Source organism: Urocitellus parryii, assembly GCF_045843805.1.
Source record: "Urocitellus parryii isolate mUroPar1 chromosome 13 unlocalized genomic scaffold, mUroPar1.hap1 SUPER_13_unloc_10, whole genome shotgun sequence".
In the NCBI taxonomy this organism is placed as follows: Eukaryota; Metazoa; Chordata; class Mammalia; order Rodentia; family Sciuridae; genus Urocitellus; species Urocitellus parryii.
Window position 1 is genome coordinate 1762977 of NW_027551762.1, and position 27880 is coordinate 1790856.

Sequence of the window (27880 nt, forward strand, 5' to 3'; positions counted from 1 at the left end):
TAGATGAATGGATAAAAAAAATGTGGCATTTATACACAATGGAGTATTACTCTGCATTAAAAAATGACAAAATCATAGAATTTGGAGGGAAATGGATGGCATTAGAGCAGATTATGCTAAGTGAAGCTAGTCAATCTTTAAAAAATAAATACCAAATGACCCCTTTGATATAAGGGGAGTAAACAAGGACAGGGTAGGGACGAAAGTTTGAGAAGAAGATTTACATTAAACAGGAATGAGAGGTGGGAGGGATAGGGAGTGAGAAGGGAAACCGCATGGAAATGGAAGGCGATCCTCAGGGTTATACAAAATGTCATATAAGAGGAAAGGAGGGGTAAGACAAGATAATACAAATGGAAGAAATGATTTACAGTAGAAGGGGTAGAGAGAGAAAAGGGGAGGGGAGGGGAGGGGGGATAGTAGAGAATAGGACAGACAGCAGAATACATCAGACACTAGAAAGGCAATTTGTCAATCAATGGAAGGGTAATTGATGTGATACAGCAATCTGTATACGGGGTAAAATTGGGAGTTCATAACCCACTTGAATCAAACTGTGAAATATGATGTATTAAGAACTATGTAATGTTTTGAACGACCAACAATTAAAAAAAAAAAAAAAAAAAAAGATCTCCCTTTCAGGATCTCCTCAGATTCCCTTCAGTGACATTATGGTTTTTTGATTTGGGTTTTCATTACTGTGGTGCAGGGGATCAAACCTAGGGCTTTATGCTTGCCAGGTAAGTGATCTTTTTTTTTTTTTTTCAATCACATGAAGATTCAGATTTAATAAAAATAGACATATCTTAGAAGATAACAACTCAAAATATCCTTTTTATAGAAAGAGCTACAAAAAGTCACAAAGATGGCCTCTGTGACAACACTGGGGAAGCAGAGCGAGCTGCGGGCCCCAGGCCTCCCTCAGGAGCCCCAACACTGCCACCGCTCACAGAGCGCCAAGGGGCTCAGGATGCTCAGGGTGTGGGCAAACTGGTCTTAGCACCCTGGGAAGGCACCCAGAAGGTTCCAGCTGCAGAGAACTGTGCAGCCCAGACCTGACTGCAGCCCAAGACAGCAGCAGATGAGAGCCACTCTCTGCCCAGAGGTCCTGCAAGCCTCAGCACACGGTCGACAGCGGAGGGAATGGGTTTTGCTTGTTGACAACTAGCTTCTGATGCTGATGGGATATGTAGCCTTTAATGTGACCCATGTATATCAGGTTGGCCAGGATGCACTGCACCTCATCGATGTCCACGTCCTCCACGTGCATGAACTTTAGGGCGACCAGGAAGGCCTCCAGAGACAGCTGGTGTGTTCTGAGCAGCAGATACACTTTCTTGAAGAGGTTCCGGTAGGTGATGATCTTGAGCTTCTCGAGGATGAGGAAGATGCCACAGCGGATGAAGAAGGTCTCGTGCCTCGCCAGCGCCTCGTTGAGCAGGAGCAGGTTGCCCTCGCTCACAGCTCGGGTCACGTTGGCAAACTGCATGAGGTGGTACTTCCTCAAGAGCTCCACCGTCGGCATGTGGCCCAACAGCATCTTCAAGGGGAGCAGGTAGATCAGGATCATCCTCTTGTTCTTCTGGCTGGAGCGATGGCAGTGTTCAAAGGAGAATGACAGGTACTCCTCAGCTTGCTTAAAGTCACTGTCGAACATGGCCTTGCGTCCAACGTAGTACTTGTACGTCACCCTCTGGGCAGTGCTGTAATCGTCTCTCAGGTTGGAGCTGTCGATGGCTCTAATCAGGGGTTTACACAAATGGAGTTTGTTGATCTTAAAGTAGATCTTAAACAACTGATTCACCAGGAACAGCATCCCCCACTTCTTAGAGTCCTCTATGCCAGCACGAGTGTCACTGGCACAGACCCGAAAGCAGCTCATCAGTAGCTCAGCAGCTTTTTCCAACATATCCCCAACTTTGCTCTTTCCTTTCTTCACCAACTGCTGATCTGCGTTGTTGGCGAACACACGGAGGTCCAGGGCTACCGCATACATGACTGGTAGAGCCCAGTTTTCTTCTTTGTGGGCCTGAAATGCCCGCAGAAATGATTGGACTATCACCGTCTGGCATTTATATGCCTCTATGAAGTCATGGTTCCCCACAGCATAGGTGCACCTCAAATGAGCCGCAAACATTTCATCATAAGAGGGTTCCAAAACTTGTTGACATTTGTCTTCTGGAGAAGCCATCTGCAGCCGTGGGTTTGCAACATGAGGGTGCTTGAAAGATACCAGCTCTGCACAGGATGCTCCATCTCTGGTGTCGATCGCTTCATACACCTGCTGCAGGTACTGGTTGATCGTGATGTGCGCCACGGCAGCGGCCGCGGCCGCGGACCTCCACCACGTCAGGTAAGTGATCTTACCACTGAGCTACACCCCTAGTCCATGGGGTCTTAAAAAATTACAAAGTTCTCTTCCCTTACTATGTACTGTTTCTGCATTTCTTTTTGCTTCTGGTATCATTGTTCTGCTAAAGGCAAACTAGTTCTCATTCCTTCACAGCAAATAGGTTTATATCACTATCTTTGGTGGTTTAAAATGTGACCTTGATGTTTCTAGGTGTTTTTGTTATTTTTTTTTAAATTTTTCATTTATCTATTTCAGCATAACAAGAGTTTTATAATAAGAACACATTATCTTTTACCAGTTTCAGGAAGTTTTTCTAAGATTTTAATGTTACTAATTCTCTGAAATGTATGAAGTGGACTTTATGAACAAGGATAGATGTAAGTATTTCTTAAGTAATTGAGGCTGCATAATATTTATCAATTGTTATATATAAACCATAAAAATCAAACTGGGGAAATAGTTTATTAAAATCTCTTGTGTCCTTATCCTTTCTTTTAATTATTTCCTATATGTCCATTGTAACCAGTTCTTTTCTTTTTTTTTTTTGGTACTGAGGATTAAACCAGGGGTGCTTAACCACTGAGCTACATCCCCAGTCCTTTTTGTATTTTATTTAGAGACAGGATCTCACTGAGTTGCTTAGGGCCTCACTAAGTTGCTGAGGCTGGCTTTGAACTCTTGATCCTCCTGCCTCAGCCTCCTGAGCAGCTGGGATTACAGGCGTGCACCACCTCACCCAGCTTAACCAATTATTTTACTTCTGCTATCTTCCTTTTTCTTTGAATAGACTAAAATCTCCCCCACCCTCCCTTCTCTCTCTCTCTCTCTCTCTCCTCTCTCTCTCTCTCTCTCTCTCTCTCTCTCTCTCTCTCTATATATATATATATATATATATATATATATATATATATATATATATATATATTTCTATTCAGTGATCCTCCTTGAAATTTTATGCTGATTCTGCCTAACAGTTAAACATAAAAATAAACAAATTTCAACTTCCTTCACCAATAATGTAAGAACCATGAATGCTTTAACTGAGACTACCTTTCTACATTTATTTCCAGTTGTTCGCTTAGATTTGTCTTCTTTCCTTTAATTCCACCAACTGCACACAGATGTTGTACATACACCTTTACTATTGTTTCGACTTTGCAATTAGATTTTCAGGAGCATCATTTGTGTAACAGCTCTGGATTCTAACTACTCACACCTGCCCCTATAATTGCTTCCTTTCCTGCCACACCCCCATCCATTAGAACTTCCTTAGTGATGGGTTGGTGGTCTTGCATCCTCTGAAGTATTAAAGATTTTACTTTTCTGCAAATGACTGTGTCCCCACCACTCTTGAAAGCTAAGTCTATAATCCTTGGTGTTTATGTTATGCTCGAATTCGGGACCCCCAAAAGACCACCAGAGACCAAGATCGATATAAGCAGCAAAGAGGTGTTTACTGCAAGCTAGCTCAGTCCTCTGTGGACACACAGCAACTGGTGAGGCCCCGAGCCCAGGGTTTGCGGCAGTTTTATACATTCTTTGGAGAAGGCAGGGACTTCACATACATCATAGCATTTCTTAGCAAATCATCACATACCACAGGAAAATCATAAAACAACCCTAAAACATGATTAGCACATTCACTGGTGGAAACAAGTTGGGTAGGGGTGATTGTTTACTACAAGAGGGGGATTCATCTGAACTGATTGGTTTAAGCCAAGATGGGTGTACATGCTGAGCTTCGTGGTTTCCCAACACATTATCAACCACATAAACTACTGGGAGGATCATCTGGCATCCCAGGTATTTCCCTGTCTCATGCTGATTGGTGGCTGCTAGGGGGTTGCTATGGATCTCCACCTAGCCTGACTGAGTCAGGGACATCTGGCACAGCAGATCTCTCCTGTTATTTGTAGGTAAACAACTCAGCAGGATGGGAATCTGCCACATGACCAGCATGGTACCTTCATACTAGAGGTTCTAAGAATAGAAGTTAACTAGTGAGATCAAAATAAACACACATAAACTCAATTTACCTTTTTCTTTGACAGGTCAGAGATGACCCCCCCTCTGGCTCCTGCCTCCAGCCACCCAGTGGGGTAGCAAGGTTTACACAAGAGACTAGCAGGAGAGAGAGAGGCAGGGCACGCCAGAGAGTGGCCTTTTATTGGGGAACAAGAAATTCAGGGGAAAATTCCATCCAATGAAGGTCGAGGGGGACAGCATTCCAAGGTCAGGGTCAGTGATTGGTCTCAGGGTCAATGGTCAGTCACACCCCCACACTCTCGCACCTAAAAAGAGTGGGGATTAGTTCTGACACAGCTTGGCCAGAACTCCTCACACCCAGTCAGGCAGGTACCCAATCATGTGCGACAACGACTTCCCATATGGGAATGTGCCTAGGAGTGCTCTGTGGGTCTTTCCAAGGACAAAGGTCATGTCCCTTCCTTGGATGGGCTTTGCTCTGAGGTAGAGGCTGGTTTTTCATTTATTCCCTGTTAGAACTCTGAGAGCTCAATGGTCTCAATGTTGTTTGTTATTCCTACCCCTGGCTGCTTTCTAGAGCTTCTCTTTGTACTTCTGGTGTTGGATGATTCACATATGGTGGTGTTGGTGGTGTGCACTGTTTTATTTTTATTCCTACAAATTTCAAAGTCTTCCTGACTCCTAAGGTTGGTGACCTGCTTGAATTAGAATTCCCATAGATCATCTTGAAAGGGTAAAGTTTCTAAGCTGCAAAGCCTGAGTTAAAAAGTAAAGGACTAGGTATTGTAAAGTTTCTGAACTGCACACAGAACCTGAAATTCCTGAGGCAGTTAAGACAATGCCTGGTACTGACCATTTAGTTGTTTAATAACCAAGGACCCTGTGCAGTTTGGCACGTAGGCATTCAGGGCCCAAACCAATTAGTTTGAATGTATCCCCTCTTTAGGAATGACCAATCACCCCCGCCCAACCTGTTCCCGCCAATGAATGTGCTAATCATGTATGAGAGTTGTTCAATTTTCCCGCGCCTCATGATGATTTGTTCTGATGTATGCAAAGCCCTCGCCCTACCCAAAAAGTGTACTTAAGCACTGCTTAACCTCTGCTCTGGGCTCTGGGCTGCTCTCCTTTCTTGAGTGAGCACAGAGCCCCAGCATGCTGGATTCTCAATAAATCCCCTTTTGCTGATTGCATGAGCCAGTCTCTTAGTGGTCTCTTCCTCCAACGTTCGCCGGACCCTTACAATCTGTTAAGTCTTTCCTCCTCTCGCAGAACCCAGATCAGATGCATGGATCTTGTCACTCTCCATTTTGCCCCTTAACCCGTCTTTCATATTTTCTTTCTCTTTGTTTCTCTGTTATTTATTTCAGATCTGTCTTCCAATATACTGAGTCTTTCTCCACCTATATCTAATCTGCTGTTTCAGAATTCACTGAATCCTTTATTTCAGTAATTCACTTTTTCATGTGCACATACTATTCTTTTTCAATTCTGCTTGATCATTTTCATGTAAAGATTGTTTCTTTATATGAAGGAAACTGAAAGAAATAAGTTACTTATTCTGTTCATTATTCCTATCTTCTATTTCTATAGACATAGAAACATTTTGACATTCTAAATCTATTTCCAACAAATACATTCATTTTGATCTCAGCCTATAGTTTGTTATTTCCATGGGCCCTGCTGTGAAGTAGTTTGTTTCCTTATGCATTTAATGCATATGTTTCTATTGTGAGCACTGGTGGCCTGGGATCACATATTCTTGAGAAATACCAGTCAGATAACAAGCAGTCCATGTGTCCAGGGCCTGTTTAAGGAGCATATTTAAGGATCTGTCATGCATCACTTAATGACAGGGACCCATTCTTAGAGATGTTAGGTAATTTCAACATTGTGTAAACATCATAGAGTGCATTTATACAACCTAGATTGCCTAGCCCACTGCACACCTAAGCCATATGGTATAGCCTATTGCTCCTAGGATACACACCTATACAGCATGTTACTGTACTGAATATGTAGTCAATTTTAACAATTGTTTATTATTTCAGTTCAAATAGAATCTTTTGAGACCAGCATATTTGGTCATCACCAACCAAAACATCATTATGGGCACATGACTGTACTAACTTCTTCAGGTACTTGGTAAGCTCTTATTAAGTGCTATCAGCTGACCACCACAAAAAGAAATGTATTTCTATTTTCGGTAAGTTTAGCATGTAACATGAGGGGCAGGCACACAAACAACCATCTGTATATGAACCTAAAACCAAATACTTTTAATAGTATAGATGTTAAGCTAATTAGTTAAAGAGTTGGTGCATTTTAATTTATTGGCAAGGTGATTTAGGTGAGCACCTGGTCAAGATTCAAGTTACAAATCAATTTCTGGCTCCACCCTTGGGCAGTTGAAAGCCCAAATTCTCTAGTCACAATCACTGGGTAAAAACATGCAACCCAGTTCAAACAAGGAAAGCCAGATCTTTGGATTTTGCTAGATATTTTAGGAGAAAGAATAATTCACATTTCATTCATACTTCCTGAGCAAATATACACTGAAAACTTACTATCTTCCTGAACCCAATCAAATTCTACCTGATCTCCCTGTGGACTGAAGTGATTCTCTCTTCAGTGTTCTCCACCCATCATCTCCTCAGGACACACAGACAAGTGCACAGGTGCACAGGCACACAGCAGAATCCCCAAAAAGGATCCAACTAGCTAATTGGACCTGAACTCAGAACCCAGCCTGAGAGCCATTCCTGACTGTGACATGCCCACTGGGCATGTGCATTGCTGAAAGAGCCATAGCTAAACTTCGTGGCCTTCACGTGGATACATGCTTCATTGCCTCAGATGCCAAAATTAATGGTCCCAGAAGCTCTCAGGTTTTCATTGTTTTGTTTTTGCTGCTTGGACTAACCAATAAACTATGAGCCTTCCTTTTTATCTTGAATTCTCCCCTAGTGAATTTCTGTTGACAGCAGTGATAATTTCACCACTTTTCCCAACAGTTCACTAATCCTAGAAACACTGTATTCAATTTAACTTTAGCAACCGCTCAGGCAAACCAAGGATTTAGATGGTAACATAATGAAGGACTTACAGAGTCTGAGTCCTTCAGGCAGCACCTGCTCTAAGTCTTCTGGCAAGAAATCAAACCTGCAGGACTCCAATCAGTGGTTCCACTGCTTGTTCACATATTAGAGAAATTTTCTGTTGGGTCTTGAATATCCCAAATAATGGGACTTACAAAGAAGACTGAAGCTTTAGCCAAAGTTCCAGGAACCCACCCAGGGCTATGGAAACAGAGTCCAATGTCCACCAGTCCCCAAAAAATCACATGGCATTACAATTCCTCTCCAGAGAATAAAACCACTAAATCAGGTGATGGAACCACAAGCAATACAGTTTCTGAAAGTCACATCCTAAAAAATATTTAGAAAGTTTCATAATTTTAAATATCAGACACATTCATAATTACCTCCCAATGAAATACAAAAATGTTATGTTTGTTAGTCAAAAACCAAACTTTATCCAAGTTTTTTTTTTCATGAGTTAGATATAATTGACCCTGCCTCCCTGCACATCTTATATGTGCAAGTATACCTTATCCTAAAGTGTATACAGGAAAAAATTAATGAATGCTACAGCACAGATAAGAGATAGTATACATTTTCCCCCACTTTCGATTTATAATCTTGGAAGAAATTTTTTATTGCTGTGATATTAATGAGCATATAATAAGAATGCAATTTCTAATTTTAATCTAATTAAAATGCTAAGTGTTTTGTGAATTGCACTGCTATAATCATTGGTATTCACTATAGTATACTGATTTAGTTCAAATTGTGGAATCAGCCCAAGTGCTCAACAGATGAATAAATGAATACAATGGAGTTTTTACTCAGCCATAAAGAAGATTGAAATTATGTCATTTGTTAGTTAAATGGATGGAACTAAAGAACACCATGCTAAATAAAATATGTGAAGCCAGATTCACACAGTCCAAGGGTAAAATGTTCTCTCTCATATGTGAAGCAAGAGAGGGGGGAAAAAGGAATAAAAAAGGGATCTCATGAAAACAGACAGGAACCAATAGAGTAGAAGAAAGGAATAGAGAGGAAGAGAGGAGAAAAGGGCATGGGGAAGTCATGGGTAATGAAATCTACCAAATTAGTTATGTCCCTCCATGAATAAATCAAAGTGAATCTCTCTGACATGTACAATTATAATGCACTAACAAAAAATAATAATAATAGAAGAGAGATCAGTAGAATAAAGTAAGTGGATGGGTGAGGAAGGGAAGGAATAGAAGGAAAGGTATTGGGGAATGAATGAGACTAATCAAATTATGATATATGCATATATAAATATGGCATAATAAATTCCACTATTATAATACACTAATACAAATAACAATTTTTGAAAGTCAAATGTTTTATGCTTCTATTAGTTTTCACTATAATATATTGAAAATACCCAATATTTTGAATCTAATGACATTTTTACCTCTTTTCCAAGCTAGTTCCCTATTCCATTATTGAAGATTAAAGTTTCTAATGGACAAGAAAGGATATACAGTATAAAGGGACAACTGAACTAAGGAGCCTTATGATCACACAATAATATGTTCAATGCCTATGTCATAGCACCATTTTCAAACACTAAAAAAGAATTAAAGTGTTTGACTCTTAAGCAAATACAGAAAGTTTTGTAAGCTCATCAACAAATGATCCAGGGAAAGTACATTTTTGAGGAAGTAGAAATTTACAGGCATTTTTGAGAGGACGTGAGAAAGAGATGGCTAGATTACATAAAAACTAATTAATGTCCTAGAGGACACTAACATCTTTATCTTTCCTATCTGCAAAACTGCACTCATCAATTTAGCAGGTAACATTCCAGTGTTTCAATTATAATCAAATAGTAAACAAGTAAGAGAGCTATGGGAGTATTATCCTAGATAATTAAGAAATAATGTGTACCTGTGAAGCCAGATTTACAGATAGGTAGTTAGTGTAGTTAGGTAAATCGGGTCTAATATCGAGTAAGATAAATAAAACAGAGGGCATTATTGAGAATGGAGTCCAGGAAACCAGAGCAATACTTGGGGAAATTGAAATGTTATTTTGTATAACCCTGAGGATCGCCTTCCATTTCCATGCGATTCCCCTAATAAGTATTTCTACTGAGCTTTAGTTATCCTGTCTTAAGGGGGAAAATAAGAGTATTATAGTAAGTAGGGGAAAAAAAAACTTGTTCATGGTAATTATTGACCTGGACCTATATCATACTGTTAGTATAACTGAATGTATCAGAAACTGTTCCTATATAGATGTTCTGTGAAATTGGTTTTTAAAACGTTACAAAATCTGTTTTCCTTTTTTTTAGGGGTAAAGATTGGAGGAGGTAGGAAAGAAATCTGAAAATTAAAATGTGTTGTTTATGTATCCATAACATGTTTGTGTGTGTGTGTGTGTGTGTGTGTGTGTGTGTAAAAGTGCCTTGCTTGTGAATGCATTTTTGCTATTCACTCCAAAAAGGAAGCCTTTTTCCACCTTGGCAGCTGAATAAACAAACATCTTTGTACATGCGGGGAAAAAAAAAAAAAAAAAGAAATGTTAATGTCCCCAAGGCCCGGAACCCATTCTAAGGAACTGTTAATGAAATAGCTCCCAGCAAACAGGAAAATACTAATCAAAAGCTACCCCAGACCCTTCTTGCCCAGATTAATCCTCCAGCCCACCTATCTCCCACCTTTTGGGCCTTCCCACCTGCATTCTACCACTGAAAGATAAAGGGAAAGAAAGGACAGGAGTGTGGGAAAGGTAAAAGAAGACCTTAGCTATAAAAAAGGGAAGACCTTGGGCTGGGGATGTGGCTCAAGCAGTAGCACGCTCGCCTGGCATGCGTGCTGCCCGGGTTCAATCCTCAGCACCACATACCAACAAAGATGTTGTGTCCGCCGAGAACTAAAAAATAAATATTAAAAATTCTCTCTCTCTCTCTCTCCTCTCTCACTCTCTCTAAAAAAAAAAAAAAAAAAAAAAAAAGGGAAGACCTCCCCCTTCCACGGATTCTGCCTTTTGGGTCCCCTTCTTCCTCTGTGGAGAAGACTTTTCTGCTGTCCTTTAATAAAGCTTCTACTTTCCACTCTACACTTGCCTCAGCTTGCTTCTCTGGTGTTATACCTCAGCATTCGGGGGAAGCAAGGACTCTCACTGGTAAACAGCGGTAACACCTGTTAAACAATGCCTTTGTAGAAGACTGAGAGGTCACACTATCACACTCTTTGGCAGTTTTTAAAACAAAATGTCATATAAGAGGAAAGGAGGGGCAAGACAAGATAATACAAATGGAAGAAATGATTTACAGTAGAAGGGGTAGAGAGAGAAAAGGGGAGGGGAGGGGAGGGGAGGGGAGGGGGGATAGTAGAGAATAGGACAGACAGCAGAATACATCAGACACTAGAAAGGCAATATGTCAATCAATGGAAGGGAAACTGATGTGATACAGCAATTTGTATACGGGGTAAAAGCGGGAGTTCATAATCCACGTGAATCAACCGTGTAATATGATGTATTAAGAACTATGTAATGTTATGAACGACCAATAAAAAAAAAAAGTGATACAGAATTTTCTTAAGCAGTGATTTGAAAAAACATTTAAAGCACATAATTTTATGCTTTAGAATTGAAACTAGGAAAAACACATATCTATATTTTGGAGAAATATTTATTATAGTTGGTTTTATGCCTTTCAGAAATATACAGAAATGTATAATGCAGTTTTTAAAAAGCTATTCAATACTAACAGCACAGGCCTAAGGCAATTGGATTATCAGTGGGTCCCAGAGGCAGGTAGAAATGTGTAAAATTTACAAGACACACAAAAGAACTTTCTGTGTTGAAATAACCCTTCAAAAGTTCTAAAAAAAATAAATGAGGGAAATATCCTAAAGTTCAATTCATTGTTGTTATTTAGAAACCTGAGGCTACAGCTAAACCCTAGATCAATTACTTTCAAATCATTTAAGCTATTTTACACTTTTATATTCAAAAGTGTATATATTATATTGCTTTCTTCCCCAGTCAAAAGTGCCCTTCATATCCCAAGAAAAAAAACTAGATCAATATAGGTAGGACATACACTTCGAGTCACAATTACCTACGAATATTGTATTTTATATTCCCTTTTTGATTTAAAGGGAAAATTCACCACAACATTTACTTATTTTTATTGATTTTATTTTTTTTAAATACATGGCAGCAGAATGCATTACAATTTTTATTACCCATATATACCACAATTTTTCATATCTCTGTTTGTATATAAAGTAGGTTGACACCCAATTTGTGTCTTCATACATGTACTTTGGATAATGATGCCCATCACATTCAACCATCCTTGCTAAGCCCCTGCCATCTCCCTTTCCCTCCCACCCTTCTGTCCTATCTAGAGTTCATCTATTCCTCCCATGCTCCCCCTCCCTACCCCACTATGAGTCAGCCTCCTTATATCAGAGAAAATATTTGGCATTTGTTTTTTGGTGATTGGCTGACTTCACTTAGCATTATCTTCTCCAACTCCATCCATTTACCTGCAAATGCCATGATTTTATTCTCTTTTATTGCTGAGTAAACTTTCATTGTGTATATATATCACATTTTTAACATTTACTTATTTTTTAATATTTATTTTTTAGTATTCAGTGGACCCAACATCTCTATTTTATTTTTATGTTGTGCTGAGGATCAAACCCATCACACCGTGCATGCCAGGCGAGCACGCTACCACTTGAGCCACATCCCCAGCCCTAACATTTACTTATTTAAGGACAGTTTTCTGTCCTTTATCAGGTACTTTGGAATGATTTGATCTCACTTTTCCCAAACAACTCACACAGAGAAGAAGATTTTCCTTGAGATCCATGAGGCCTGAGTTCTCCTCATAATACCCTACAGGCCTGGCAGGGGCACTGAGAATGGGTCCTTATGGTCATTTAGTTTGCTTTTGCTTAAAGAATCCCCTACAATTCCACAAGCTTCAGACCCCACCAAGCCTGGATCTCTCCTCACTTGGCACTCTGGGCTTAGCAGTCACATGAACTTTTATTAAATAAAATGCTATTGTTTTCTGTAAGTATGCAAACACATCCTAGTCTTCATATTTCTGGGAAATGTGTTCACATACTATGAATACCAAACTTTTTACTAGTTTGTCAAAAGTTCTTTTTTAAAAACTCCAAGTTCAAATGCCCATAAAGACACTGATTCCTGTTTCCAGGGCTATTTCCCCAATGCCTACATCAATGCATGGCTTCCCATTCACAGGGGGCCTTCCTACACATACCAGGTTGGTGCAGATCCAACTCACTATAGGCAAACAACAAGCATGCTACTGAGGAAAGAAGAGGCTGACTCAGTTAAAATATCGGCAGGAGTTTAGACCCTGTTATCCAAGGCTTTATAGACTATATTGATCCTCTTAGCACTCATAGGGTTACTTGAGATTGAACATGTTCCTATAGCAATAAAGAGTATACACAGCAAATATCAAATAAGGACAAACAATCCATGTCTACTAAATGACTTGACTACTGAGAGAAAACTCTTAGAGAGTTTAACAAAGACACTACTGAACAATTTTTTAATAAATGCTCATGATGTTATATGGGAGACTGTTCAGAGCCTCCGTTCTACATGCCCATGATTTATACCAAGTATTTAAGGTTGATTGTGTTCTCAGAAAAGAATAACTTATACACTACAGTTGTGTTGCTATTAGATGACACTGTGGATATTTATACTTGAAACTGGTAATACTGTGCAGGAACTTGTAGGATTAATCACTATCACCAAATATGATATAAAGTAATGCTTTCCACGAGGCTTCAATGAAGACAGTGTACAAATCTTCAAATCAAGGTATCAATATGGAGATTCCTCAGGTCAAGCATATTACTTGAACATCATGGGTTTGCTTCTCATGTAGGCCAACAAAATAGACTTGGTCTGCACCTCCAGTCATGGGCAGGGACGTTTCCATGAGCGATTTTTTGAACTTAGTGGAGAGGAAGGAAGACATCAATGGTTGAAAATAAACATTATCACTCTTAGGAGAGTGACTCAAAGTGTATGTCCTACCTATAGTGACCCAGAATTTTTTTTCTTGGAATATGAAGGGCACTTTTGATTGGGGAAGAAAGCAAAAGGAAGCTTCTGGAGAAAAAATTACAGGTGCAGAGATTCCAAGTCAGACCTACTCACTGAATTGACTCCCTGGATCTGTAAGTGTGGTCACTCCTCAGATATCACCATCAAGGAATGAAATTGCTAATATGTACTTCAATCCTCCTTAGAGTAGTGGAGGCACAGAAGCTGTCAGGTAGAGTTTGTGCTTTACCTACATGGAGCGAATGATGCAGCTGTTAGATTCCAACTGTGTAGTTGCTACATGGGAGAAGAGTGAACCCTATACTTCAGAGTGACAGTCCAAGAGACAGATTTAAAGCACTGGATAAACAGTCAAAACATGGACATTTTATTATTCTCCCTCTTTTTCCTCCAAATACCCAGAAAATAATAAATGGCAGATTCACGGGGGAAATGATAAAACAGAAAGTTACCTTCTTCCTCCACTTGTGCCTCCTAGGAGGAAGTAAAGGAAATGACAACTGCTCATACAGAAAACAGAGCTCTAACTCAGAATCTGTGTTCAAATTTCCCCTAGAGTTCCCTTCAAGAATTTCCCACATAAAACACTCTCATCTTGACTAAAAGAGTTTTAGAAGGCAGCCCAGGCAGTTGCTCATACTTTTAAAATAATAGATCCTGTGTCATAGATTATATATAGTTGCAGTCCACGCAACTTGGTTTAACCTCAGGGACAGAATGAGTATAGAGGAAAAGAAAAGAGAGAGAAAGGGAGAGGAGTGAAGAGGAAGGGAGGAGGAAAAAGTAAAGCACAAGCCAATGGTACAGGCTTTCTAGAAACATTTTACCCTCTGTGCAAAATTCTCCTGACTCAAAATCTGCTTCTGATTAAAAAGATCATGTCAAAATGTGCATGATCTCTGAGAGTGCAACTTCCAGCAAGTCCTGTTCTGAAAGAGCTGCTCGAATGACCAAACCTCATGCAAGCTGACCCATAAGGAAGAATGGTTTCCTCCTGAGAACCAGCATTCAGTCTGTATGGGAAAAAGATCTATGCATTTTTTTAAGATATCTTTGTACTTCTCATTACTTTCATGTTGGTGCTCAAGAACATTTCAGTTTAGTCATAAAGTCTACAGGAAAGGACTATTTAAGTTCTTAAAGCACTTCTTAAGGAAATGAAGGTTAGCCAGTAAAAGCATTGAGCAACACTGAGGTCCATGGCTTTGTATTGGAACCTAATTTTCTACCCTGCCAGCAAATTCCTCTTTAAAATTTCTCACAAACAGGAGGCTGAGGCAGGAGGATGGCAAGTTTGAAGCCAACCTCAGCAAATCAGCAAGGCACTAATCAACTTAGGGAGGCCCCATCTAAGAAATAAATAAATAAAAAGGGCGGGGCGGGGATATAGCTCAGTGGTAAAGTGCCCTGTGGTTCAATCCTAAGTACAGCAAAATTAATTAATTAATTAACTAATTTAATTTCTCACAGGATAGCACAGACATGAGAATAAACTCTTTATGACTTGGTAATAACAGATTTCAAATACAAGTTTTAAGTACCTTAGTTGTACACACATACAACAAGTACTTCCCAAATACACAGAAAACAAAGAAATATTGGCTTATCTATTAACTTATCTATCTTACCTAATGAGATTAATAACATTTATTCTCCATTTCTACTCCCACAAGTCATACTATCATAATAGGAGCCGTAAGGAATTATCAATTGTATTTTTTTCTAGTCTCTGTGAACCTTTAAAGCCACAAGCCATTTAAATATAATCTTGACATTTGAAGAACCATTACAGCCATCTCTTCCCTGTGGAGATTGACCTTATTATCTAAAATGGTTGTGGCAATGCAAATTTATTTTTAACATTAATTTGAATACTAAATACAACAAAATAAAAAGACGTAATACATGAAAGCTAGCACTGATATTTACAGAGTCAGCCAGAGAGCCACAGAGAGCTGAGCTTAGAAACACATCTACTGCAGGCAGGTGTACTGCCCCTCCCCACAGAGCACCTGCACTGTGACTCCTTAGCAAGAATGCTCAGGGTCAGAGGGGGCATTTTCTTGGGTTCCAGGGAATGCAATACCAATGAAAAACAAAGAGTAAAACTGCTTACAACATCAACATCATGAAATTAAAACTAAGGAAACGGGAGAGGCAGCAAAGCCCTCTGCTCCTCTCATGGCAAAGGTTTCTGAAGCCACATTTCCTCCAAGTTATAGTGACCTCCAGTGACTTATTTTTTAATTGTACTTCAGTGACTGTGTGTGGAATTATCTGGTAATTCATTTCTACAAGCAAATTAATTAGTCTGGTTATTTTTAAATCTCTTAGCAAAATGATAGTGCTTTCTTGCAGGACTTAATGACTGGGTTTCATGTAAATGCCTCATTTTAATTAATTCATGGAGGTGGTTACACAAAGCTAAGTTAAAATTGTGTCTGAAATTCAGGTCGGTATTTGCATGTTCATTTGTTTCAGGGACTCACATACAGTATGGCCTTAAATGAGTGAAATGAAATCATTAAGCCAGTTGGCACAGAGGGATGAATGGTGGAAGGGTTAACTTTGCAATGCTTTTCCTTTCAGGCTAAACTTTCCCATGATGACAAAGCTTAATCTGGATACATTGCAGTAAAGTGAATTTCTTGAAAGTCACATTAATTTGTCCTCCTGCCCACAACTTGCTTTCTTTTGGGGGAGTATAGGGTAGGGAATGGTACTGAAGGATTAAACTTAGGGATACTCAACCATTGAGCCACATCCCCAGCCCTATTTTGTATTTTATTTAAAGACAGCATCTCACTGAGTTGCTAAGCGCTTCACTGTTGCTGATGCTGGCTTTGAATTCATGATCCTCCTGACTCAGCCTCCTGAGACACTGGGATTACAGGAGTGCACCACCAGGCCCAGTCACAACTAATTAAAAAAAAAATGTTTTTTAATGAGGGATGCAGGGAGGGAGTGAAGGACATGAGAGATGTTTTTAAAATTCCTCAAGAAAAAGAAAAGCCCTGTGATCAAGATTTTTAAATTTTTTTTTAATTGTCAGATTAAAATACCTTGAGGTTGGGCGGGGGATGTGGCTCAAGCAGTAGTGCGATTGCCTGGCATGCATGTGGTGGCGCTGGGTTCAACCCTCAGCACCACATACAAATAAAGATGTTGTGTCCACCAAAAAAAAAAAATATTAAAAAATTCTCTCCTCTCTCTCTCTCTCTCAAAAAAAAAAAAAAAAAAAAAAAAAAAAAAAAAAAAAAAACCTTGAGGTCTGCTGAAACAATTTGGCTAGCATATCATAGCATTAATCCAGAGCAGAGCAATCAACGTAACTACCTTGAACCCACAAAAATCAGAAGCAGAACAAATCACAAAACACAAGCATTTGAACATTTAAAACAACCTGAATGACAAATCATTTTTCTACTAAGCAAAAGCCCTCTTGAGAGAGGAGCTGGAAGTTTCCCAGAACATGCCAGGAAAATCCAGTTTTATTCCTATACTCTGCTGCTGTGCCTGCCAGTGTAGTGCCAGAGTTCTCTGGTCCACCTCACTCTTCAGAGTACCAAATGCAAGGATCTACACTATGCAGGACAGAGCCAGTTCGATGGCTACAACTTTTTCTTAAGTAGTTCCTATGAAACTCATTTGTAATGAAATGGTGTAAGTGATGGCACTTACAAGCTCCTATTATGTTCACTCACCTCATCTCACCTGTCAATATTCTAGCCCTAATTTTAGGTTTCACTAGAACTTGCACTTACTCAAAGAATATGCAAAACAGCAGCCTACATTTAGGTTCACAAAAGTCAAAACATGCTTCTTATGTTTTAGATTCGAGGAAAAACAATTTTAATCCACCCTATTTTAGCGGTGGGATTTCAAGATACTTTTAAAGCTTCATTTTCAGAAACAAACCAGCGATTACATTTGTCAATATTTATTAACAATAACAACACAATTTCTAAGTTTTCGATATAAGTTTAAAAAGATCTGCTGTACTCACAAGTACTCCCGCCACTCCTGTGCTGCAGGTCTGAGAATTCAAAAGAGCGAGCATCCTAGGAGAGCAAGGTTCCAGGGACAGGGTTCACTTCCACATTCTCGGCGGCTCCTCCACCCCACATCCAATATCTCACTCGATACAGAGGTCTCTTGTCGCACAGCCTCCCTGCCTTTTCTCTCCTCTCTGATGTGGGGCGAAGGTGGAACCTGCAGACACATCCACTCATCTGCCATTTTGCACTCCTTGCCCCACACACCTGCAGAGCCCCTAGGTCCAGGCTGCTCTGGTGGTAATACAGGGAAGTGCAGGCAGGGACAGCAAATCTTAAACCTGGCTGGCTACTGGCAATGCTGAGGAGGAAGAGCTACACACCCACTTTCCTGGCTAGTTTATCCTATGTTTCCCACTCTCAAGAGAATAACATTTCCATATATTTCAGTCTAAAGAGGCCAAGTATGATGAGTGATGCTTGCTCATTAACTGGAAATAACTGACATCTATAGACTACTTCATCCAACAACAGCACAATTCACATTCTTCTCAAGCTCACATAGAACTCCAACCAAGATAGATTACATGCTAGGATATAAAACATAACTAAAAAAATTAAAAGAATAATGATCACACAGAACGTGTCCTTGGACAACAACAGAGTAAAGTAGAAAACTATAACAGAATAATACACCAAAATTCCTAAAATATTGAAGATCAAGCAATATACTTCTAAATAGCACATGAGCCAAAGTCTCAAGAGAAATTAGAAAGCATTTTGAAAATTAAAACATTTGGTTAAAATTTGAGGAAACAGTACTTAGAAGTAAGAGTTTAGCACTGGAAAAATATACTATTAATAATTTAAACCTCCACCTTAGAAAAATAGAGAAAGAGCCTAAATAAAGCAGAAAAAAATAGAACAAGAATCAATGAAGTTTTTTAAAAGGAAAGCAATATCAAAAGGTCAACAAAATTCAAAGCTAATTTTTGAAAAGATCAATAAAATTGATAAAACTCAAGCCAAGGTAACTGAAAGAGAAGGGGAAACAGCAAAGAGAGAAGGAAAAGGGAGTAGAGGAGGAAGAAGAATAAGAGGAGAAAAAAACAGACGTAAAAGATTTTAAAACTACTAATGTCAGAAATAAAAGAATTTCATTACCACTGATGTAATAGACATTAAAAGGTTAACAAGAATATTATGAAAATTATGTATGCTTATGAATTTTAAAATGCACTGATTCCTTGAAAGACACAAAATATCAACACTCAGTGTCTTTATATATTCATTATGCTATATAATGGAAAAGCACAAACCGGGTAGATTGATATTATTTTGAATTGACCAGAAACTTATTTCTCATCTTACTGGAGGATGAGTAGGTTCAAAAATCAATGCAAACCATCAGCAGTTTCAGTGTCTGATGGATGAATGTGTTCTCACATGGCAGAAGGGGTGAGGACTCCTGTGGCCTCTTTTATCAAAGCACTAATCCCATTCATGAGAGTCTACCTTCAGAAATTAACTGCCTCTCAAAGGTCCTACCTCCTAATACTATCACATAAGAGACAATGTTTCAACTAATACATTTTAAAGAGATACTATCTCAGTCTACAGCATTCACAAAACCAGAAATAGATAATGTTAAGTAGGTTTGGTTTATATCTAAAAAGAAAAAAAAAAGTGAATAGTCAACAACCTTCTAATAAAGAAAACACCAGGTGCAGAAAATTTCACTGATGAATTATACCAAGAATTCAAGGAAAAAATGAAGACAATGATTTATATTCTCTCTCAGAAATAGAAGAACATAGAACATTTCCCAAATCATTTCATGGGGCTGTATGCCAAAACAAGAAAAAGTCATAAATAGAAAAAAATATGTGCTGACCAATATCTTTCAGGAACATATGATTTTTAAAAATTCTCAACAAAAGTATTAGCAAACAGAATCTAGCAATACATAATAACAATTCTACATTAAGACCAAGTGATATTTGCTCCAGGTGTGCAAGGCTAGCTCAACATTCAAAATACAGTTAAAGTAAGTAACTCATCAATCAAACTAAAGAAGACAAATCATTTGATCATATAAACAGGTCCAGAAAATGCATCTGACAGACTTCAATGCTCATTCATGACTAAAACTTTCAGGAAACTAGGAATACCATGGAAATTCCTCAACCTGATTTAAAAATCTATCAAAAACAAAACAAGGGACCCAACGGTAATACATAATATGAACAACTGAATGATTGTTCCTATTATCAGGAAGATTGCATGAATGCCCCATGAATGTTCCTGGATTCTTAGCTAATGCAGTAAAACAACAAAATTAAAAATAAATAAATAAAAGGTATACAAAATTGGAATAAAGAAATTAAATGCTTTTATTCACAGATGACTTGATTTTTTTTTTATGTAGGAAATCTCAAAGATTCATGCGGAAAAACTTCTGTAATTAAGAAGTGATTATACAATGTTGCATGATATAAAGTTACTATACAAAGTCAACTACTTTCCTATATACCCTCAAAGAACAATGGGAATATGAAATTAAAAACACAATACTTGCCACAGTCTGGCTGGGCACCAAATCAGGAGCCACTCAAACAGGAACAAACTTTATTTTGAAACTCCTGCCAATGCCCTGTATGCTCTCGGGAAATATGCTGACCCACACATGCGGTGTTCTCCCGGGCACCCACTCCAACAGGAAATCCCTCCTCCGGAATTCCCTCCTACCGCACTTCCCCAACCAATGGGAACTCTCCAGGAGTCCCTTAGCAGACCAAGGTGGACAGCAGGGGTCTAATATCCATATGAATGCAGATCTTAACATAATCATATCATCTCAATGGCTTGCTGGTGTCACCTTTCAACCAAAAATGCCATGAATCCTACTACTTGGCTATGGCTTTTAGCAAATACTATTTGCATTAGTATCAAGAAAATGAATATTTTGACATAATCTGTTAAAATATAGTCAGAGTCTATATGAGGGAAATTTAAAACCTCTATTGAAAAAAATCAAAGAAGATTTAAATAAATGAAGAGGTGTTCCATGCTCATAGATCAGAAAAATCAATGATGCCAAGAGGTCACTTCTTTTTAAAATGATCTATACCAATACAATTCAGTGAAGACACCAAAAACTTATTTTGCGGAAGTTGACAAACTTACTCTAAAGTTTGTATACAAAGGCTAAAGACCCATATGGTCAACAACATTAGAGAATAAGAAAACATGTATAGGATTTGCAAATGGATCCATAGAACAAAATAGAGAATCCAGAAATGAAAGCACATAAACACAGTTACTGTTCTTTTACAAAAAAGCAAAGGAAATTCAATGCAGGAAAGATACTCTTTCCAAACCAAGTAAAATCATTGTATATTTATAGGTTGAAAATGGAGGAAGAGGAAGAGGAGAGATGAAGAACTAGCATCAGCAGCATACAGAAAGAAAGAAAGAATGAATGAATGAATCTAGATATGATCTGTGTTATTCAGTTTTTCATTGCTGTTACCTGACACAAATCAGAAAAGGAAAGATTTAATTTTGGCTCATTGGCTCACAGTTTCAGAAGTTGAAGTCTTTGGTTGGCTGGTTTCATTTCTTGAACTTGAGGTGAGGCAGAATATCTTGGTGGAAGCATTTAATGAAGAAAAGCTGTTCAGTTCAGGGCAGCCAGGAAGCAGAGAAAGAGAGGCAGAGAAACAGGCAATGGAGAAGATAATCTCCAAGTTAGGTCACAAGTGACCTACTAGCTCCAACTATGTCCCACCTCCCAGAAGTCTATTCAGCTATCAATGGATTAATCCTCTGATGAGGTCAGAGAACTCAGGATCCAATCATTGCCTAAAAGCCCCACCTCTGCAACTTGGTGCACTGGGGGCCAAGCTTTCAGCACATCAGCCCTTTGAGGGACATTTCAGATCCAAACCATAACACTAAAACAATCCTTGCTCCTTTCAATAAATATTTACTCAACCTGCACATTATATCTAATTTTATTATCATTCTTAATATTGTTTTAAATTGGAAACTCATAATTATATATATTTATGGGGTAACATGATCTTTTCATATATGTTTACAACATGGAATTATTAAAAGGTCAAGCTCATTAACATATCTATCTAGTCACTGACTGATCTGATATTTTTGTGGTAAAACATTTTAAACTTACTTTTAGTTATTTTGAAATATAAAATGAGGTTCTCATTTCATTCTTCTACATATGTCATCCAGTTTTTTCAAAACCACTTGTTAAAAAGGCTGTCTTTTCTCCAATGTATGTTTCTGATATCTTGTCAAGAATCAGATGACTGTAATATGGGGATTTATCTCTGTGTCTTCTATGGTATTTCACTGGAGGGCTTGTCTGTTTTGATGCCAGTATCTGGTAACAATCAGTTTACTCACTACTTCTATGAGTTAAACTTGAAAACCTAAATTTAAACATAAGACATTTATAAAATAACATCAGAAAGTGTCTAGGTGACCTTGAATTTGACAGTGGTTTTTAAAATTTAATAGAAAAATATAATCCATGAAAGAAAATACTGGTAAACTGGAACTTTGATAAAATGAAAAACTTTAAGAACCTGGGAGGCTGAGGTGGTAGGAGTGCATGAGTCCAGTAATTCAAGATAATCCTGGGCAACATAGTGAGATACCATCACAAATAATGCATGAATCAATCAATTAATCAATCAATCAATAACTAATGCTCTGAAAAAAAATGTTGAAAGAATACAGAAACAAATCATAGACTGGGAAAATATATTTTCACAACAAATATCTTATTAAAACCTGTATCCAAAATATAAAAGTAACTCCAAAAATACAATAATAAGAAAAAAACACAATTAGTAAATGGACTTTAAAAAATCTGAAAACCAATTTTACCAAAGGAAATCTACACAAGGAAAAAAAGCTTATGAAAAAATACATAATACCATGTGTCATTAGGGATTTTCAACATGATACCACTATGCCACAATTAAAATGGCTATTTTTTTTAAATGACAATATCAAATACAACTGAGAATATGAAGTAAAAGGAACTTTCATGTGTGTTTGGTCAGAATGAAAAATGGTACATTCACTTTGGAAGTTTCTTGAAAAGACAAACATAGTTTTACTTTACAATCCAGCAATTTTATGCCTAAGTATTTGTCTTAATGAGTCAAAAATTTATGTTCACACAAAAGCCTGGAAGGTTTGTTCATAATCACACAAAATGGGAAGCAATCTAGATGTCTTTGTCCTGGTTAATAGATGAACTCAAGGTAATTCATCCATACAACAGAATATTATTCAGCAATAAAAATTAATGAGGTATCAATCCATAAAAAAATATGAAGGGATCATAAGTGTATACTGGTAAATGAATGGTAGTCTGAAAAGGCTATATACTTGAAAGTTCCAACTATATGACATTTTGGAAAAGGTAAATCTGTACAGTTAGTTAGAAAAGCTAATGTTTACCAGGAATTTAGGAGGAAAGAGAAGAAGGATGAATAGGTGAAGCACAGGGGCTTTTAGGGTGGTGAATCCATTCTACTGAAAATTGTAATGGTAGATATATATCATTATACCATTTGTCAAAACCCACATAACTGTGTAACTCAGAGTGAAACAATATAAGTTATGGAGTACATCTAATAATGTAGACCAATTTGGGGTCATTAATTGCAGCAAATGTACCACACTAATACAACAGTCTTGAATCTATAAAAAAAAAAAAAAATTGAAATTAGGGGAAAGTATGTGAGGTAGAAGGGTGGGTATGGTGTGGATATATGTCACTGCATGTATTATCTGCCCAATTAGTTTGTATTGATAAGACATTCACCTTAACGCAGCAAAAATAAAAACAAACAAGAAATGAATGAAGTTGGAGAAAAAAGAAGTATCAGCATAGAAATCAATTAAATAAAACACTTCTAAAAATGGGGGTAATCTATAAAAACAAAAGCTGGCCCTAGAAGAAACAAAATAACCTTGATAAATCTCTAGAAGATTGACAAGGAAATTTAAGAATAGATACAAGTTACCAATATTAGGAATGAAATACATATCACTAAATATTCTATGAATATTAAAAGAAAAGTCAACTGGTCCTAGTGGCACATTCTTGTGATCCCAGTGGCTCAGGAGACTGAAACAGGGGAATCACAAGTTTGAGGCCAGCCTCAACAACTTAATAAGGCCCTAAGCAACTTAGTGAGACTCTGTTTCAAAATAACAAATGAAAAGAGCTAGGGATGTGGATCAGTGGTTAAGCACCTCTGGGTTCAATGCCAAGCACCCAACCCTGTGCCCCTCAAAAAAAAAAAAAAAAAAAAAAAAAAAGAGAGAGAAAGAAAAAGAAAAGAAAAAGTAAAGTAAAAAAAAAAAACTCAGAAAATATTATGAATTACTTTATGCTGATAAATTTGACAACTATGATAAAATGAATAAATTCTTTCCAAGTTATGAATAAATCAAAACTGAACTCAAGAAGAAATAGATTTGGTTAATAGTCTTGTATTTATAAAAGAAATTGAAATTTTAGTTAAAAACCCTTCTACCAATAAGAATCCAATCTCAAGTGGCAACAATATTGAATTTCAATTATAAAAGAAGTAATGCAATTTTACACAAAACTATAAGAAAGATGAAGAGGGAATGCTTTTCAACTCATTTAATAAGTCCGATATTATTCTTCTTAAAAATATTAAAAAAAAAAAAACAGGAAAGAGCATTGTAAGAGAATAGTACAAACTAAGATCACTAATTCCCTAATGATTCCCCTACCCCCAGCAGTGCACTCTAATCTTGGATGCACAAATTCTAAGCAAAACTTGACAAAGAAAATTCAACAACATATGAAATACAAAAGTTTTACATACTGATGCAATGTTGATTTAACATTCCAAAATTGATCAATGTAATTTCCCATATTAATAATCTAAAATTACAAATATATGTGATATGAATATACATATACACATATAGTCATAAAACCACCTCAATAAATGTAGAAAAGTATTTTCCCATAACCCAATATCAACTTTTGTTTAAAAGTTTTGGCAAACTAGGAACAGAAAAAAAAGTTCCTCAGTCTGACAAAGGGAATCTATTAAAAACTTACCAGAAACATAATACTTAGTGACAACAGACTGAATACTTAACCACATCCTCAGGGACAAAAGGCGTTTTGTCCATACCATTTCTTTCCGTTTGCTACTAAAGGTTCTGCTAATGTACTCAGTGAAGGGAGAAAAAATATATATATTAAAAAGCATACTAATGAAAAAGAAAAAAAAATTAAATTAACTTTATTTGCAGAAAACATGATCACTTATATTAAAAATCAGACTGAATCTTTTAAAAACTTGTAGAACATACACTTAAAAAATCAATTGTATATATGGTAGACATGAACGTTCATAAATAGAAATTTTAAAATGATGTCATTCTGTTGTGAGCCAATCGCTCAGAAAACACTCTCAGTCCGAATTTTGTCCAAACTGGAGAGTCTTTATTTAGCCAGCTTGCAATTGCTCCCTGCAGGACCCAAACTGTATCTGCCAGAAACAGCGCCTGGTCCAAGTTCTATGGGGTTCATAAGGGGAAAAAATCACATCCTCTAAAATGTAGGTGCGAGCAAGCAAGAAGGACACAGAAGCTAAAGTTAGCAATCAGCCAGCCAATGCATATAACTACATTCTTATTCCGAATACATCTAGTACAAAAACAAGTTGTACAAAAAAATAAGTATATAACTAGGGTTACATCTAGGTCACTATGGTGGAACTTCAAAATGGAGTCACTCAGGCTAGGTTTTTGTTGTTGGGTTTTTTTGTTTGTTTGTTTGTTTGTTTTAGTTGTCAGTAGACTTTATTTATATGCGGTGTGGAGAACTGAACCTAGTGCCTCACACATGCTAGGTAAGCGCTCCACCATAGAACCACAACCCCAGCCCAAGGCTAACTTCTGTTAAGTACAGCCAGGATAACTTAACATTACTTATCTATGATCTTACCTTGTTGTATCTATTAACCTCCAACATTTTATAGGGTGCTTACTGAGCTGAGCCATAGTCTACGATGAGTTATAACAATTCAATAAAGTATCAACAATATAAAATGTGTAGAAATAAATTTTACAAACAGCATTCAATGAAAGACGGCAGGTGGGATTCACAGCGCTGGTGCAGGCGCGCCTACCGAGGAGGTCCCCTTGCAGCTTTCCTAGAAGCGCGTGGGCTGCAGGGAGCTCTGAGAAGAATGGAGGAGCTTGACTGAGGCCCGCCGCTGGGCGTCGCTGCCAGTGCTCTGTTTCCTGTTTGTGTGCAGTGTCCTTCGGATCCTGCTTCTGTCCTTGAAGACCAGAGTGCTGCAGAAGGATGCAGAGCAGGAGTCGCAGATGAGGGCAGAGATCCAGGATATGCAGCAAGAGCTTTCCACAGTCAACATAATGGACGAGTTTGCCAGATATGCCAGGCTGGAAAAGAAGATCAACAAGATGATGGACTCATGTGAAAGCCCAGGACAGCTCAACTAGCCAAGATAAAATGGGTTTTAAGTTTTGTTTTCTACATATTGCAAGCTGCCTTGATGAAACCATTCACTTGGAAGTATTATTTTGTCCCCGTGACTAGGTTGTGCTGAGGAAATGAATAACACCACTAGACCACCTGGTAGCCTTCCCTACTAGAATAGCAGGTGGTGTTGGAATTACTTGTTGGATTTTAGTCTGTAACAAGTTGTAGCCACTCCTCCTACTTCACCCTTTCAGAGAAAAGGAAGATGAATACCACTGTAGGACATTTTTTTTTTTTTTTTTTTGTTATACTGGGGGTTGAACTCAAGGGCTCTTTACCACTGAACGCCAGCCACAGTCTTCCTTATTTTTAAATTTTAATTTAACTTTGCTAAGTTGCCCAGGCTGACCTCAAACTTACCATCTCCTACCTCCGCCTCCGTGTTTCTGGGGTTACTATATGACTTCTAAAAATGATTCTCATTTTCGGTTAAAAATCTGATTGCCACTTAAAAAACAAAACAAAAAATACAAAGTACATGGGGTCGTTTTTTCATTGAATTCTATTTCATAGTATTTGGGCTTTATGTGAGATTCTTGTAAGAATCCCAGTATTCTACCATTGGTGACATCAACCACCATAAAATCAGATTTGAAACAGGATATGGGTCTACATGCCTTACTCCTGATTTGCTCGCTTGGCACATTGTGGTCCTGTTGCCAAGTGGAAAAATCAAAATTCTCTAAAAACTTAAGTACTGTTCTAAAATATTTTTATTTATATTTTTTAGTTGTGGATGGACATAATGTCTTTATTTTATTTGGCACTGGGGATAGAACCCAGTGCCTTTCATATTCTAAGCAAGTGCTCTACTACTGAGTTAGCAGCCCCAAGTTAAGTACTTCTTAATCCATTTTAGAAAGTAGTTTAATTTTATTATCACTACTAGAACTTGAGCATTTGTTTTTTGTCTCATGTAGTACAACTGAAAGAATAACACTAATTGACATTGTGTGTTCTTTGTGTCTAAAGTCATTTGTTGGGTGAACATTTCCATAGTATATATTATCTACTTACTTGGAGCTATTAGTTTTTCATTACAGTGTTGTATAAATGTACTGATGAGACCATAATGCATTGTCTTGTGATTGAATTGTTTTGTATTTAAGGCATTTCAAATTAAGTATGTATTATAAACATTTAATATTTATGCTGTGTAGACTGGAACAATGTTAAAAAAACAAAGTAGAGAGTCTGATTAAGTTCATTTAAATTGATACTTATTTGACCTCTAAAGTATAATTCTGCTAAATCTATTTGTTGAGGCACTTTTTTAGTTAAAATATTTGCAAGTGCTTGTGTGGCTTCCTTCCTTGTTGCCACTTATTGCTGTGAACTATTTGTAACTGACAAGTGGTGAGAGGATTGGCTGTTAACTCAGTGTGTGACCATAGCACAGTACAGCTAAATTCTGTCACTTGTTCTCAAAAGATCATATTCTTAAATCTTGTGTACCTCATGATTTAATAAGTAGATCATTATTTCAGCTAATTGTACTGTGAAAAGACAAGTGCTTGGTCCTTTAGTTTATTGTCATATTGAGACCTACTAGAGTGTGTTTGAGATTCCACTAAGTACCCCTGACAGAACGACAACAACAAAAAAAAGAAAAGCAAAAAATCATCCAAGCAACCAAACAATAATTCAAAACCTTGACTCATAGCTCAGACTTTTTACAAAAATTGGTTCGAAATGAATCATATGTCTAAATATTAAAGATAAAATAATATTATTTCTAGAAGAAACATGGAAAAATTTTTATAGT

The 27880-nt window shown here is 37.6% G+C and overlaps 2 pseudogenes; one reads left to right on the forward strand and one right to left on the reverse strand.

Moving 5' to 3' along the window:
• Positions 1-810: 810 nt before the first annotated feature.
• Positions 811-2325, reverse strand: LOC144251318 (PCI domain-containing protein 2 pseudogene; annotated as a pseudogene).
• The window catches only part of LOC113178272 (guided entry of tail-anchored proteins factor 1 pseudogene), a 33730-nt pseudogene continuing 8062 nt past the window's right edge, over positions 2213-27880 (forward strand).